This window comes from Lutjanus erythropterus, chromosome 22, assembly GCF_056507025.1.
Source record: "Lutjanus erythropterus isolate fLutEry1 chromosome 22, fLutEry1.hap2, whole genome shotgun sequence".
Lineage (NCBI taxonomy): Eukaryota > Metazoa > Chordata > Actinopteri > Lutjaniformes > Lutjanidae > Lutjanus > Lutjanus erythropterus.
In genome coordinates, this window is record NC_139338.1 from 15,457,032 (window position 1) to 15,471,835 (window position 14,804).

The 14,804-nt window shown below is 40.2% G+C and overlaps 1 protein-coding gene across 2 annotated transcripts in view; it reads left to right on the top strand.

Annotated features, from left to right (window-relative positions):
• grm8a (glutamate receptor, metabotropic 8a) overlaps window positions 1-14,804 on the top strand; it is a 287,101-nt gene that overhangs the window by 198,305 nt on the left and 73,992 nt on the right. The window lies entirely within an intron of this gene.

A 14,804-nucleotide genomic window follows, 5' to 3' on the forward strand; every position in this document is an offset into this window, starting at 1 on the left:
CTCCATTGGTGAAATCAGACAGTTTACCCTGCAGAAGGCAGGGGTCGCTGGTCCACTGCTGCCTCAATCTTTTAGTTTGTTTGAGTTATTGTGTTTTAAAAGGATAGTTCAAAATAACCAAAGTCACACGCTAACACAAACTCTGCTCAAAGATTGAGGCACTGGTATCAGTGACTCCTGTGTCCTGCACAGTAAAAATGACTGATTTCGCCTATGGAGTTTGGTTTTGTTTGGAACGTCAAAAAAAAGACTGTCTGACAGCAAAGTAAAGCAGTGGAAATATTCTAAATATAGTGTATACCTAAACTGATATTGATTATTTTTAAGGTGGACCTTTTTCAGGTGGCTTTTTGTTGCTGACCCCATCAACAGCAGTACATCGGATAGCTTCTGTGCTGGTGCCCCTCTCCACTTCAACTAAATGTGGGCCTGCCAACCAACATATATTGTAGCTAATACACTGACTATTAATAAGCACCTCATACAGTCTCGCATTAAATAATCTGAACTATCCCTTCAAGAAATCTCAAAACTATTGGGGTTCTTTTATGTCTCTCTCTGCAGCTTTAACTTGTCACAAGATTGAAGTTACCAGAGAAACTAGTTCACTCTGGAAGCACCCTGTCTCTCAGGCCTTTTCCAATTAGGCCGGCCCACAAAAATCTGTGCAGATTTACCACATCACTGTGGATTGTCTCAGGCTTCACTGGAGCATCCTGGCTCTGAACATTTGTCAACAGGGACAGGCATGGGGGTTTAATTAGTATATATATTGTGGAGAGCAGGGCTGCCTTTAATAAGTACCTGTAAAGCACAGATCACACTTGTTGTTAGGCTCTGAGGAGCAATACAGCTCAACAAGAACAATTGTTTGTGTTCTCAAAGCTAAAAGGGAAATTAAATAATTGTTGCAGGCTCTGCTCGTAAATACGGTAATTTAGTCTCCTCTGTGTGTGTGTGTGTGTATTTGTGAATTCTTTGGGGTGTGTGTGTGTGTGTTCATGATACATGTATTTGTGGTTTTACCGGCATTTTGCTGTCGTATCAAAATGCTGGCAGCTTGTTATTTTACACAAGGCCAGGCGCTGCTACTGATGTGTAACCTGCGTGTCTTGTGCTGTGTGTGCATGATCTAGATGGGGCTGTGTGTGCACTTTCACAGCACCTGCATCCGCCACTGGCTACACAACAAATGGCACACTTACCGCAGGGTTATTGATGCCAATGGATGTTATATGCACACTTTGAAACAAGGCTTTCAAAAGGGTTGTTCTTGAAGAGCTGAGGGTCTACCCAGAACAATTTGCTCCTGAAGAAAAGGTCTGTCAAGGGTTCTTTGTATTATAATCTAAGAGGGTTCTCTTTGGAATCTGCTGGATGGGTTCTGGATAACTAAAGCAGTGGATGAAAGATCTTTCTTGTGTTCTGTGTGGTTACAAAGAACATAATCATGAATAAGTGCCTAAAACACACCGACTCAGAGAGAATGGAGAAGTTTTTAGGCTGCAAAATGCATTTTTTTCTGACTTAAACTAAAATTTGTTGTTGTTTGTTGTTTTGTTTTTGTTTGCTGTTGTTTTTTCTCTGTTAGTGCTGTTCTGCAGAATGAGCATTGCTCTGTGCTGTAAGATAAGGCGCCATGAAAATTGAAGGATAGTAAAGGTGTTTATGAATGACATCACTAGAGGGGTGTATTGGTTAAGGGTTTAGTTTGGGTTTGTATGTTTATTTGTTTATGTGCATTTTTTGTTTTGTTTTGTATTTTGCGAGTCAACGAAAAAATTAATTTAACAAAAAAGGTTCTAAGAGAATCGCCTGTTTGGATTCCAGGAATATAAAATTCTACGAGAACTAGATAAAACCATAGGACTTTAAACAAGTTCTCACAGATGGTTGTTGGTATAACTCTCTGAAAGGGTTCTAAGTCTAACTTTTATAAAAGGTTCTACCTGGAACCACAAAGGGTTTTCTATGGGGGCAAGCTGAAGAACCCTTTACAGCTCTGGTTTGTATCTTTATTTCCAAGAGTGTGTATGAATGTCCATGATCGCAGACATAAAACTGTTCCAGTTTGGGTTCTTTGTGACCCCATGCTGCTGTGATTGAGTCTGTATGTTTATGTGTGTGTGTGTGTGTGTGTTACAGTGAGTATTCCCCGGCTGATGGTCGCCATTAGTTCACATAATTAGGTTTGTAAGGGCTGTGACTCCCATTGACCGTCTATTACTAGCTGTGGCATCTGTGTACGTGGGCGTGTATGTGTCGTGGGCCCTGTACTTGTGCGACAGAGTCCATTAATTCCAAGTGCCGGGGTCCGCGACCTCCAAATCATCAACACAGAAGCCAATCAGCAGCCTGCTGCTCAAGGTCGCCGTGGTGACACAGCTGATGGGAGGATGTGGAAATGGGTGTGATTATTATTGCATGTGATTGGGCTGAGAGGCAGAGACAAATAGAAGGAGAGCTATTGTCAACAAGTGCAAATAAGAAAATGAACAGGAGGAGGGGATGAAAAATAATGTTTGAATGCACAAATTAGAAACAGAGAGACAAAAAATTGACAATAAAATCGATGAATAATGGAGGAAAAACAACAAATGAGAGAGGACAAACCAATAAGAGACATTAAGGTTGAGAAAAAGAGAAGGAAATGAACATCAAAACTTCCTGAATCTGAGCTAATTTTGCCCAAAAATGACCTGAGCTCCTTCCTCAGCCAGGTTTGTTGAAAGACTTAGAAAGACGAGCCAGAGAGAAATGCATTCTCGTTGGCCCAACTGATTCTGCACCAGCCCACATCCTCCCAATTTAACCCCTGGGAATAAGCCAAGAGTTTAGCATTGCAGTGGTATCTAACAGCTGCAGGTAACCATTACGGCTTAACATTTGCAGCTTTCATCAGAGCAGATAGAGTCAAAGTTTAATCCGTTCCCCGCATTTGCTCTCGTCTTTTGCATTCTTGAAAAACTGCAAAAAAAAAAAAAAAAAAAAAAGACGTCATCCTCCAAACTCATGAGACACAGAGTATCACACTCTTTAGAGCCTCACTGCTTCAACATACAGAAAAATGCTGAGTAAAAACAGTTTGGACCATCCCACTTCCAAAACAGTACATAAAACTGTAAAAAGACTATGGATGCCGTTTAAGCAGAGATAAGTATTGTTAACAAAATGAACTTAAAATGTCAAAAGTAATGCCCCCATGAGTGTTATACTATTATATATTATATTATAAGGCGTAAATGATAATATATCATTACTGCTGCATTAACCCTTCCATTATGTTGGGAGTTGAACCATATCATAATGGATGTCAGTTTTTTCAACAATAATAGGAGGCTTAATGTGTAAGTAGCTTATCATTATTTCTGTTCGAGGTGGAACTAATTTTAACTTCCTACCCACTGTTGTAATCTACCAGTGCATCATATTTTATACTGTAAAACCTTAATATGCAGCTGCCAGAACATTTTCCTCTAAAAAAAAAAAGTATGGCATGTCAAAGAGGTGATTTTAAAGTAAGAGTGCCTGAAATTTTTACGCTCACAAAAGTTTACATCAACATCAACTTGGATTGTAGTCTTTGAATATATCAGGAAAAAGTAGAAGTTATCTTTACTCAGCTTTTCTATTTAACAATGTGACATTACATTTTTGTGACACACTGAACGTTGCATTTCCACTGCTAGTGCACCATCAGTGGCGCCATTATCTACAGTGCCGTAATGTGCTGTTTAAATTGCTTTAACTTTCACAGATGACCACTAAGAGATAAAGAAAATGAACTCCTAAATGTCACATCGCACCTTTCGGATCCAGTCTTGCAATTTCCGAGCAACTGTTTGGTTTCGTCTGATGCCAAACGAGTGCATCAGTGTTTCATCAGTCGGCGTTCAGCCGGGGCTTTCTCTCAACACATGACTCATGCAACTCCTTTGCTTTTGTCTTTCAGTCCCACCTACAAAATATTTTTTTAATTTGATTGTTGCACGGGTGCAAAACAAGTTACATGAAGCTAATGCATATTTTAAGGAAAAATATACTCAGTATTCTGTTGAAAGCAGCAACGAATATACACTGTTGTAGTTGCTGAGTGATATCTTTCACTGGTGTGTTACTACTGCTACCAGCAGTGCCAGACATCTGTTCTCCAGTCCAATAAATTCATTTTAATAATTTATTTACAGCACATTACCTCAACTTTTCATCTTTCATCATTTGTGAGCACAAAAGAAAAGGGAAATCCAAGGCACTCAGATTTCTGAACGTAGTAAAAAGCCTTTTTTCTTCTCCTCAAGCGTGGTTGATATGTTCGTAAGCACATCAGCCAGGACAGCTCAGATACTGAAATAAAATCTGTGCTGTTGAAAGCGGCAGCCAGGTAAAACCGATGCCCGAGGGGAAGCTGACTGAAGCAGACACCAGATCATAGATAAGCCGACACGCACGCTTACATGCTCACAAACACTGACATGCCCAGTGGCTGCAGATACGATCACGGATGAGTGCACAAACCCGTGTTAATTAATATGGCACTTTGACACCTGATCCTCAAGTCCCACTGGCCTTGTTTCTATAAAGATGCAGGTTTTTCTCACACTTGGTTTGTCATGATACCAGACTTCGACACACTACTAGTGTAAAAAAACAAAACAATACTCAATACCTCTTTTGATACCAAGGCAAAAAGAACAAAAGTTCACACTATAATGATTTTTATCTATTTTATGTGTGCTGGTGCAGAAAAAGTCAAGACAAAACTAAAATGAAGTCTTGAATGAACACTTAGATTTTTCCTTTTTATAACTTTGGTATTTCTGATACTATTAAATGTTAGTATTGTATATTTCATCACGTGGTGTTGAAAAATGATTGAAGTATCGATACATTTGACAACCTTATCTCATCCACATTCACACTCTTTTTTTTAGAATAGATCCACTAAGCTGAACTATGACAGAATTCTCTATTTGCTTTCATGGTTGTTGGAATTTGGTTTTGCTCTGATCAGTCTTCCAACTAAAACAGATCAGAGCAGGATTTGCCTAATTGGAGTAAAATGGCAACAAAAAAGGCTGAAATATAAATACATCAAATACATGACCAATCTCAGATGTGATTGGTTAATGTGCTGCCATTTTCCACCCGTTCCAGGACACGGAAAATTTTTACCTATAATCCCATCACGCTCTGCAGGATGCTGCCGCAGTGTAACTCTGGCTGATCTCTCAAATCGTCACATCCTCGTTCTGTGGAGCTGGCATCTCCCAGCTCTGGGCTGGTCACAGACATACCGGGGGCAGGCATGTGCACACATGGGAACACACACACAAACAAAGGGCAGAACAGACATGAAAGCCACACACACGTACACATATTCGGCCCTCACACTTTCCCACCTGGGCCCATCAATGAATCTGTTCCACCAATGAATAGCATCGGTTGTGACAGGAGCTATAAGCCTCAGGTAGGCACACACACACAGGAATTAAAGTGCAGTACGAACAGGAAACAAGGTCGTTATACCGTTGGGTTTTTTTTCTTTGTCTTTTCTCTTGTGTGGGTTGTGTCACTCTTGAGGGAATGAAACATATTTTATCTTTCTTTCCCTTGGCCTTTGTGATCTTTCTTTACTGTGTTGACTGCCAGTCTTTACTCAACTTTCTCTCTGTCTGACTTTCTCTCACCCTGTCTTCCTAGCTGTTTATCTGGCATTTCTCCCTGATCTGTCAAATTCAAATATGAAGGGATTTATTGGCATGAACACATTGAGATACAGTATTGACAAAGCTCTATATAAGTATCGGCGAAAAAGCTTGCCATATGTATTATTCAAAACACAAAAAAATGTCAATATTTAAAAAAACAGAAACTAGAAAAAGGGAGGGGGCAACAAAAAAGTTGAATATGAGTTTATAATGTTGCAGAAAACCTCTTTCTGAAGTTGATGCTAACTTAGGAGCTTCATCAGCATGTAAGACGCTGGAAATTGGCCGGGGTCATGAGGAGTTGCAGCATTTATTCACCAACAAATTGCCTAAACTGTACACGCACTGAACTTTTAAGAGTGAGAGGAGCAGCTTGACAGTAAAATGAGAATAGCTTCACCTTAAAGGTCAGTCCACCATAGAGGCTGGCATTTTTCGGCAATCCTAGGGGTCACTGGATCCCACAGGACAGGAGTAAATTTCACTATACATCACAAGATTAGGACAGGACAGGGAAAGAAGTCAAGGGAAGCAGGCAGGACAGGAATCATAATAATAATAGGCAGGTCTAATATTGTAGTGATTAACCCCTGCGTCACACACATGTACCAGTCAGCTCAGAGAATACATCAACAACCACAAGTGGAACAGGCCCAGTTTGCCCCAGTTTGATCGTCGATTGACTTGCCTACCCTTGGCAATGAGCCAAAAATCCATAATTCATAGTTCACTTGTCATCAATGACAATCAACAACAAGTGACAATCAATCAGATCATTCGCCAACTCCATCGTCTACTCCATGCAGACCCAGTATAATGAAACCACCCAGCTCCCAGCTGACAGCAGTGTACAGGCTGCACTGGAGTTGTCAGAGAATCCCCGAGCTTGTTTTTAAAAACAAGAGGCGTCACTTGGGTTTATTTTCGTCGGCCAGCTCTTGTATTGAGTCTCAAACTGAGCACTTTTGTTTGCTTCCTGGGATCCTGATTCCCAGAGAGGATTTTTTTTTGTTGAGATAAGGACTCATTCATTGACAGTTGAACTGTGGGTTATCTATTAAGTGCTGACTCTATAATTCCCTGTGGCGGACTTCAAATTCTTGTATTTTTCATGTTTCTTGTTGTTAATTTCCTAAAGACTACCCCACACACATCTCCCTCCTCCACATAAAGAAGCAAGGGTGGGACGGGAGTCATTCTTCTGTCAAGAGATTGGGACGTGAGAGGAGTATTTGTGTGGGAGCTTGGCATGGGCCTTGAGAAGTTGTGGCATTTATTTTCCTCAGTTGGAGTTTAATACTCGTATAACACATTTTAGTTAAAATAACATCTCAGGAATACATTTTTTGAAAAAATCATAGATTCTTAGGCCCAGCAGGGAGTCAACTAAGGCCTGGTGGACCACTTGAGGCTGCACACAATTCAGATTTTCTTCTTTTTCTAGATATGGGTACAAAAGGAACTGAATACAGGCCTTGTTTGACTGGAGACGTTTGGTATTAGGTTATTTCAGTCGATACCTTATCGAGTACTGGTACCCAGCCCTAGCAAAACCCTCCTAAAATATAGCTGGATCTGTTTCCCTCCCGAACCTGCTGCTTTGCTATCTCTCCTTCTCTTTGTGCCACTCCACTATTCTGCCACAGTTATTTGTATTCACTCCCACTGATGCGTGCTCAGTCAAATCTTAGATTGCTCTCATGGTCAGAAAAACTAATCAGCCACATCATTTTGTTATATTTCTCTGTAAATGTGGCAAATAAAAGCTCGATCTTTAAACGAAGCAGACTTTTACATCAGTGCTTACATTTAGATAGTTATAATGGGCTGGATATCTGCAAGGAGCTGTTTGTAGAGCTATTTGCAAAGCTATTTGTAATAATGTATATTTTATGCAGTTGTATAGTCTGCTCTTGCATTGCTTATTATTATGGAGGAAGCTAGTGTTCATGCAGGGTTTAATGGGTCCAATAACACTCAGTCAGAGGTCGTTTCATCCCACTAAGTGGGGGGAACACACGGTGCAGATACAGCCAGTGAAGAGTGAACAAAGCAATGCAGAATCGCTATGAGCACTGAGTACATTTAATAAAAGGAAAAATAAAATTCATACATTACAACCCCAGTTCCAAAAAAGTCAAGACATTGTGTAAAACGGAAATAAAAACAGAATGCGATAATTTTCAAAAAACTTCAGATGCTCATTAGTGCAGGGTCTGTTGTTGACTTTTGTGCTTCATAATGCACCACACATTTTTAATGCGAGACAGGTCTGGACTGCAGCCAGGACAGTATTTGATGCTCCGAAACCTGGATATACCTTTCAGTATTAATGGGTCCTCCACAGATTTGACAGTTAGTGATGCCATCAGTGCTGACACACCCTGATATGATCACAGATGCTGACTTTTGATGTTAGCGCTGGTAACAATCTGGATGGTCCTTTTCTTCTTTGGCCTGGTAGTCATGACAGCCACAATTTCTGAAAACAATGTGTTAAATGTGTGCTCAGGGAAAGGCAAAACTTGAGATTGGGTCACAAAAAATGTTCAGCAAATAATCAGTTTTTTTTTTAGACTTTAGGTCACACCTGTGAGAAAATATGAGGGACATTTTACCATCTGTGAAGGGAAATAAAACCTCCAGGTGAGAATGTCACTGTAAAGGGTGCGTGCAGAGAGTGAAACTCTGAAAGAAAATCCTCCCATAATAGTTTAAGCTCTCTGGTCTACTTTCCTTGATTAGCAAGATTACCATGAGACTGTAGTTCCCTTTGCAGCTGCCTAATAAAGGTTGTGCTTTAACTTCCTTCCCACTTAATGGGCAAACAGAGAAGATTATCAAACACTTACACACACCACACACATACGTATGAAGCTTTACATTTCCCTAGTTTAACATAAAATATTAATACTTTTCAGAGTGTTATTAATGGCAAAATGATCTTCTAAAGGCTACTCAGCGATAGTTTGGTGCTGTGCTTCCTGCATATGAGGATGATTTTCTTAATCAGTAAAAAAAAATCTCTTTTTGAAGATGCAAATTCTATATCCAGCATCACTGATGTGTGCATGGATCTGTCTGTGTGAGATGCACACTACAGTTTACTACAGAGTTAATTAGATCCTGACTTAGCCCAGGCATGCACACATTTACCCTCACACACAAACACATGTTCGCTCGCTGCAAATAGACCATATCCTAACGAGGTCGATGGGGAAGGAGAGTTATTAGGCTCGCAGGCTGGATAAACTGTTCCCTCCCCTGTGAAACGGCCTCAGGGCCGAACAGACTGAAGGATGGAGACAAACACAGATGGAGAGCTTGATGGACAATTAGAGACAGACAGGCGCAGACAGACAGATTGCGGACAGACCAACACCGGTTTATGACTCATTGCAGCATTACTTTTCGGTATAGGTGAGGCGAAGTGTCATTTAGCTGCAGTGAAATGATCCTTTTTCATCTTCTTGTCAAGGACACGGTTATCTAACAGCTCTCATAGATGACTCTGTGTGCATGTGTGTGTGTGTGTGACTGAATGCATTGATGAGATGTAGTCACATGACACAGAGCATGCATGTAATGTACTCCAGGATTCTTATGTAGAGAACTTTATATGTGTGGAGGTGCATGTGTGAAACTGCTTGTCGCAATCATAGGTGGCACTGTGTGCTTGAAAGAATCAGAATTGAGCTGCCCATCCATCACTGTTAACTCACAGACGCACACACACGCATGCACACACAGAGTAATCCATCTCGAGCAGGTCCAGGGGACCCACTGCTCACTGTGGCCCAGTCACACACCACTTCATCACTGATACACACCTAAAAGCACACCTGCAAATGGATACAGGCACAGAACTACTCTTGCACACAAATTAAATAAACGTGCACTAGTGGATGAGCAGACACACTGAAACAATCCAGACAGACATGTGACATATGATTCTGTACTCTCAACCAAACTAATGCTATTCTGATTTATTTTCTGTTATTTACTTTACCTAAGCATAGGTTAAAACACTGCTTGGTCTCATGTGGCCCTATTCCACACACATGCTGGCTCGAATTGCATGACGTGTCAGACCAGAGCAGCAGGGATTTGCATCTTGGCTACCTGCTTGAAGGCCTGTGTCCTGACACAGGCTCGTCTTGAGTCAAGCAGCTATAAATCACTGGTTAACCACATTTCATTTCCTTCAGTTTATCCTTCATGATAAAAGTCACCCAATACTTTGTTATCCAAAACCTTTTATTATCAAAAATTAGGAAATGTTGGGATTTTAGCATCAGTGATGTCACATGACGTCTATCAAGCTGAAAGTGAACATGAAACAGTAAAATAAAGCAGATACCTGAAAATACAAGGAGAAACGCATGAGAGCAACTTAACTTCAAACCACAGAGATTCAGGTAGAAGCTACAAAAATACTTAGAGCTGAACACACGGACACATTTAAAAACATCTTTCTGTCTGGGCTTCTGCATGGACAGGAGTTGAGTCTTGTCTCTGTCTCTCTTGGTTACGACGGCGAAGAGTCCTCATCTAATATATGATTGGTTGCCTGAAAAAAAGCGACTTTGATGGCACCAGTGCCTCTCTGAAAAGATTTTCACCTGTAAGTCCTGGGCGCACCGCCTTTCTCAAGGTGGTGCATTCTGCTGTAGATGTCTGTCTCCTCATTGGGTACAAGTGGAAAAAGATGCAGGATGACACCTTAAAGAAGAACTTAAAGGTGTTGTGGGGAATTTGTTTGACATGGAACAACATTCGGTGTTCATTTAGAGTCTTGTTTCTGGTCAACCAACAAATCTATGTCTGATATTCACTCCCATCTTAGCTCTGTTTTGGTCTCCACCACCTTCTGAGGGAAATATCTGCCTCTTTACCAGCTTAATGCTCCACTGTGTCCACCAGCGAGTTACTAACTTTGTCTCTCTGCTGTTTTGTGCTGGGCAGGTAGTGTACAGTGCAATTATTGTAGAGCTTTTTCCCTGAAAAGAGCGACCTGCTGTGACTAGAAAAGTGTTGATGAGAGCAGTGAGACTGAACCAATACAGCAAAGTCACCGGCCGTAAAACCAAAACAGTACACTAAAAGTCATTTAAAAGCCTTGTAGAGCTGAGGATATCTACAGCGCTGGGAATGAGCCTCTGTGGGTTTGTCTCTATGAGCCACACACCATCTGTAAACTAAAATCTTGATTAATGCGGCCTTAATAATTAAGATGATAAAATAATTATTTAATTAGTCAGGAATGAACAAATCATCTATGAAAACGAGACATCATCAATTTAATTGTGTGGCAGTTTCAGCTGTAAAATTCTAGTCTTTTACAGCCAAGATTGTTATTTTTAGTTTTGGCCACCATTTCCTTCAATTACTTAATGTTGATGTTTCCAATTTTTCAATGCAATGAGTGATTTTAACCATTTTTCTCTTCCAAATGAGTAATTTAGATGATAATGGCTAAACAGAGGCCTTGTTTTTCACTGATCTGACATTGACTGCACATGCTCCTTACCCTTTTTAAGCAATGTTGCCACAACTGAAAAGAATGATGTCTGACACTATAAAATTAAGACCTAGGTTGTAAACCCTGATTTTTTTTTCAGTTTAATTTAATCCTAGATGCTTGTACTAAAGGGTGATTGAAGGGAATATGGCTTCTTGCCCTAATGACTTTAAAAAATCCAATGCGACTGACAGTCTTATGACCCAGAGCCAAATTTATCACTATGATTACGCCCTCCGTTCTTGCTCCTTGTTTCGTGTGCAGGCTTTAAAATAGAAGGGTTCAATGCAAAAATGTGTAGTATAGCAGCAGATATACGCGCATTTTTGTGTGTTTCTGTCCTTGCATGAATCCTCAGGTGTGTACCTGTATGTGCATGTGCTCACACATTCAAGTCCCACATGCACATGTGCAAAGACACACACATTCCTATATCCACTGACAGGCTGTTGCAGGTTAGAGAGAACAAGTGCTGCTCTACTAATGTGATTTTACGGTTCGTCCTTTCTTTAACAATACTTCAGCTGCATACCTCCACTCCCCACCCCCTCCTTCCTCTTTTCTCTCTCTTATTCTGTTGTTTCATTTCTTTCATTTCTCTCAGCCTTCCTTCCGTGAACTTACCTTTTATTTATTATCCGCCATTCCTGCTTTTGTTTAGACTTCTTTTTTTCCATCCCTGTCTTGTTTGATCCAATTTTCTCCCTCTCCTCTCCCACTACCGTTATCGTGCTCTTTCTCTGCCTTCACTTGTGTCTCTTTTTGTTCCATCACTCTCCTCTTTCTTTGTGTGTGTGTGTGTGTGTTAGGGTGTGTGCATATATGCTTGTTTGAGAGCAGGAAGGACGGGAGGCCCGCTGACATAAAACACACAGTCCCTCAGCGACACAAATGAAAATTCTTGTTTATTTGTTCGTGTGAAAGCTGTGCAGGAGAGAGATTAAGAGGAGAACGGACTGACAAAAGGAAATTAAAAAAAGTTGAAGGCAGAAGATAGAGAGCTAGTGCATAGCCGAGCTGTGCCAGGACAGTGATTCAGCATAATATGAATAATGACTAATGAATAATTTATATTAGCTCTGTGTACTATCAGCAGTAATATATACCCATAATAATATAGATGTGTAATATATATTAGCCACATATGTCTGTGACATCACATTATTCATAAAAAGTGGTGTTCTGCAGCCAATTGCCCTTTATAAAGTAGAAAACGTTCTCGCAGCAGTCTGACAGGAGGTCTGAGGGCAGAGGGGAAAGGAGATGAAAGAGGAGGATAAGAAACCAGGGGCTGGCTCAAATACAGATCTGTTTAGACAGTAAAGAATTTAAACCTACAGTGTAGCCACCAAGAGAGTTAGACAATCTGTCAGCCATTAAAGGGAACCTCTGGTTTATAAAACTCTCGCAGTTTTGACCACTTCTATCAGTAACAGTACTCAGCAAATTAATTACTGAGATCAGGAAAAGCAGCAACATTCCCAAAAGGAAGTCTGATGTGGCAGTGAATGCACAATTTAAAACTTAACACCAGGCTGAAAAGCAGAGTTGGTTGCAAGTCTCTCCTTATCTCTGACTACATGTTGTATCTGGGATTGGTGGTGGCTCTGTTGCACACAGCCAAGAGTGATGTCATAGTAGTGTTGCACTGTTTTCAACCTTTTTGTTAAAAAACGGATCGGTATTAGAATTTATCAGCATTCAGTACTTGTTGTGGTTCAATATTGTGTTCACATACAAAGTGTGTGAAACTCACAGGTTAGCAAAACTTTTTTTGAAGACAAACATTGAAGTTTTATCACCAAAACCATATTGTAAAGATCAACATCCTGGTTAAACTGTGACCTGCTGCACTTGCCATAGTTATGTGGCCACAAATTACCAACGCTTTGGGTGTTTACAGCCTCTAAACAATATGGTGTAGATAATCTAACCATTACCTTGCTTTAAACCACAATTATCTGTTTGTTTTTTGCCTGATGACGTTATGCCACTATGCCATCCCCAGATCTTAACAATGGCAGTGTTATATTTAACCTCTAGAAATCAAGTCCATAACTACAAAAATAAGAATGAAGTTGTAATGAAAGTAATTGTACCTTTTAAAAATCAAACCAAACTCTTTCACCAGGATTTTCTCTATTTTCTAGTCAAAAACCTGAAACTGATTTACTGCAGCAAGACTTTCTCACAATTGATGCTTGACTTCTTGACAGATTTTTTTTTTTCACACTTTTATTTTATTGATCCGACTGTTGGCTCTACACACACATGCAAACTCACCAGCTGAATAATATTAAAATGATACTTGACATTGATCTCTGATTCCACTCACAAACAAAATTTAGACACCAATTATGGAACAAGTACACACACACACACACATTTGTAGAGACACTCTCGTACACAGGCTTGAATCTAATGACTGGTATTCGTGCAGCGGTGTATTGACATAACCCTTGGCTTCAGTGCTCTCTTGTCAAATCATGTAGAGCAGAATCTCTGTCTGATGCTCATTTCCTATTCTCTCCTATTGATTATTCATTTCTGTCTTGGCAGATTAGCCCTGAAGCTAGCTCAGAGCCAGACAAGTATAGTTATAACAAGCAAACTCTGTGTATGTGTGTGTGTGGTTTTTTGTGGGCGGGCGCGGCACTTTTTCCTTGCTTCATGTTATGACATATAAAGCAAAAACATATTTAAGAAAAAGGGGTGTGTATTGCCACAGCGGTTTATAAATATTGCAGAGTAGTGGTGTGCATGTGTGGGCGGCATTTTCCTATCCTGTCATCTCCCTGATGTGTTTCAGACATGTTTGATAAATGAGAGACAAGCTAATTATGCAACCTTTATGTAAATGTATTCATCGCAATCTGAATTGAGTTTGCATTATCCTCAAGTTCATAAATAAATTTTCATCACTTAATTATTCCCATATTTATCTCATCTGCATCTTGAAAAGAAAAGAATGTGTGTGCTTATATATATACATATATACTGTATATATATGTGAGCCGACCTGAGAAAGAAAATAAAAAAAAGAAAAGGCGACCAGAGTGGAGAAGGGGGGAATTGAATATGTGTTTCTAATTGATGTTTAATTAAGGAGCTTGTCCAAATCATTAGTCTGTCTGTCATCCATGATGCCATCAATCACTCTCTGTGTAAAACCTGGCTGGCACGCTGGTCCATGAAGGCATCCATCAAGGCACTTAGCCAGTCAGCATTCTTACATTAGCCTCACCTCACTGCCTTAATGTATTGGTTGGTGTTTGTATTAGACACAGCACTGGCTTCAGTAGCAAGGCAGTGAAGCACATATTTAAATGATTTCACTGGCATCGATCTAGTTGTTGAGCCTCCTGGCAAATGAACCAGGAGGGACGGGCATGGTTAAAAGTTTTGGGGCTGAACAAGTGTTTGTTTAACCTCAACACTATAATGGAGGGAGAGTGGTAGTAGTAGCAGTAGTAACAGTAGTTGTAGCAGTCAGGTTAAATGAGGGTAAAACTGAACTTGAGTCTGGAAAGCTTCTTCAGTTTGTGTAATGTAACTTGTGTAATGGTATCCTTCAG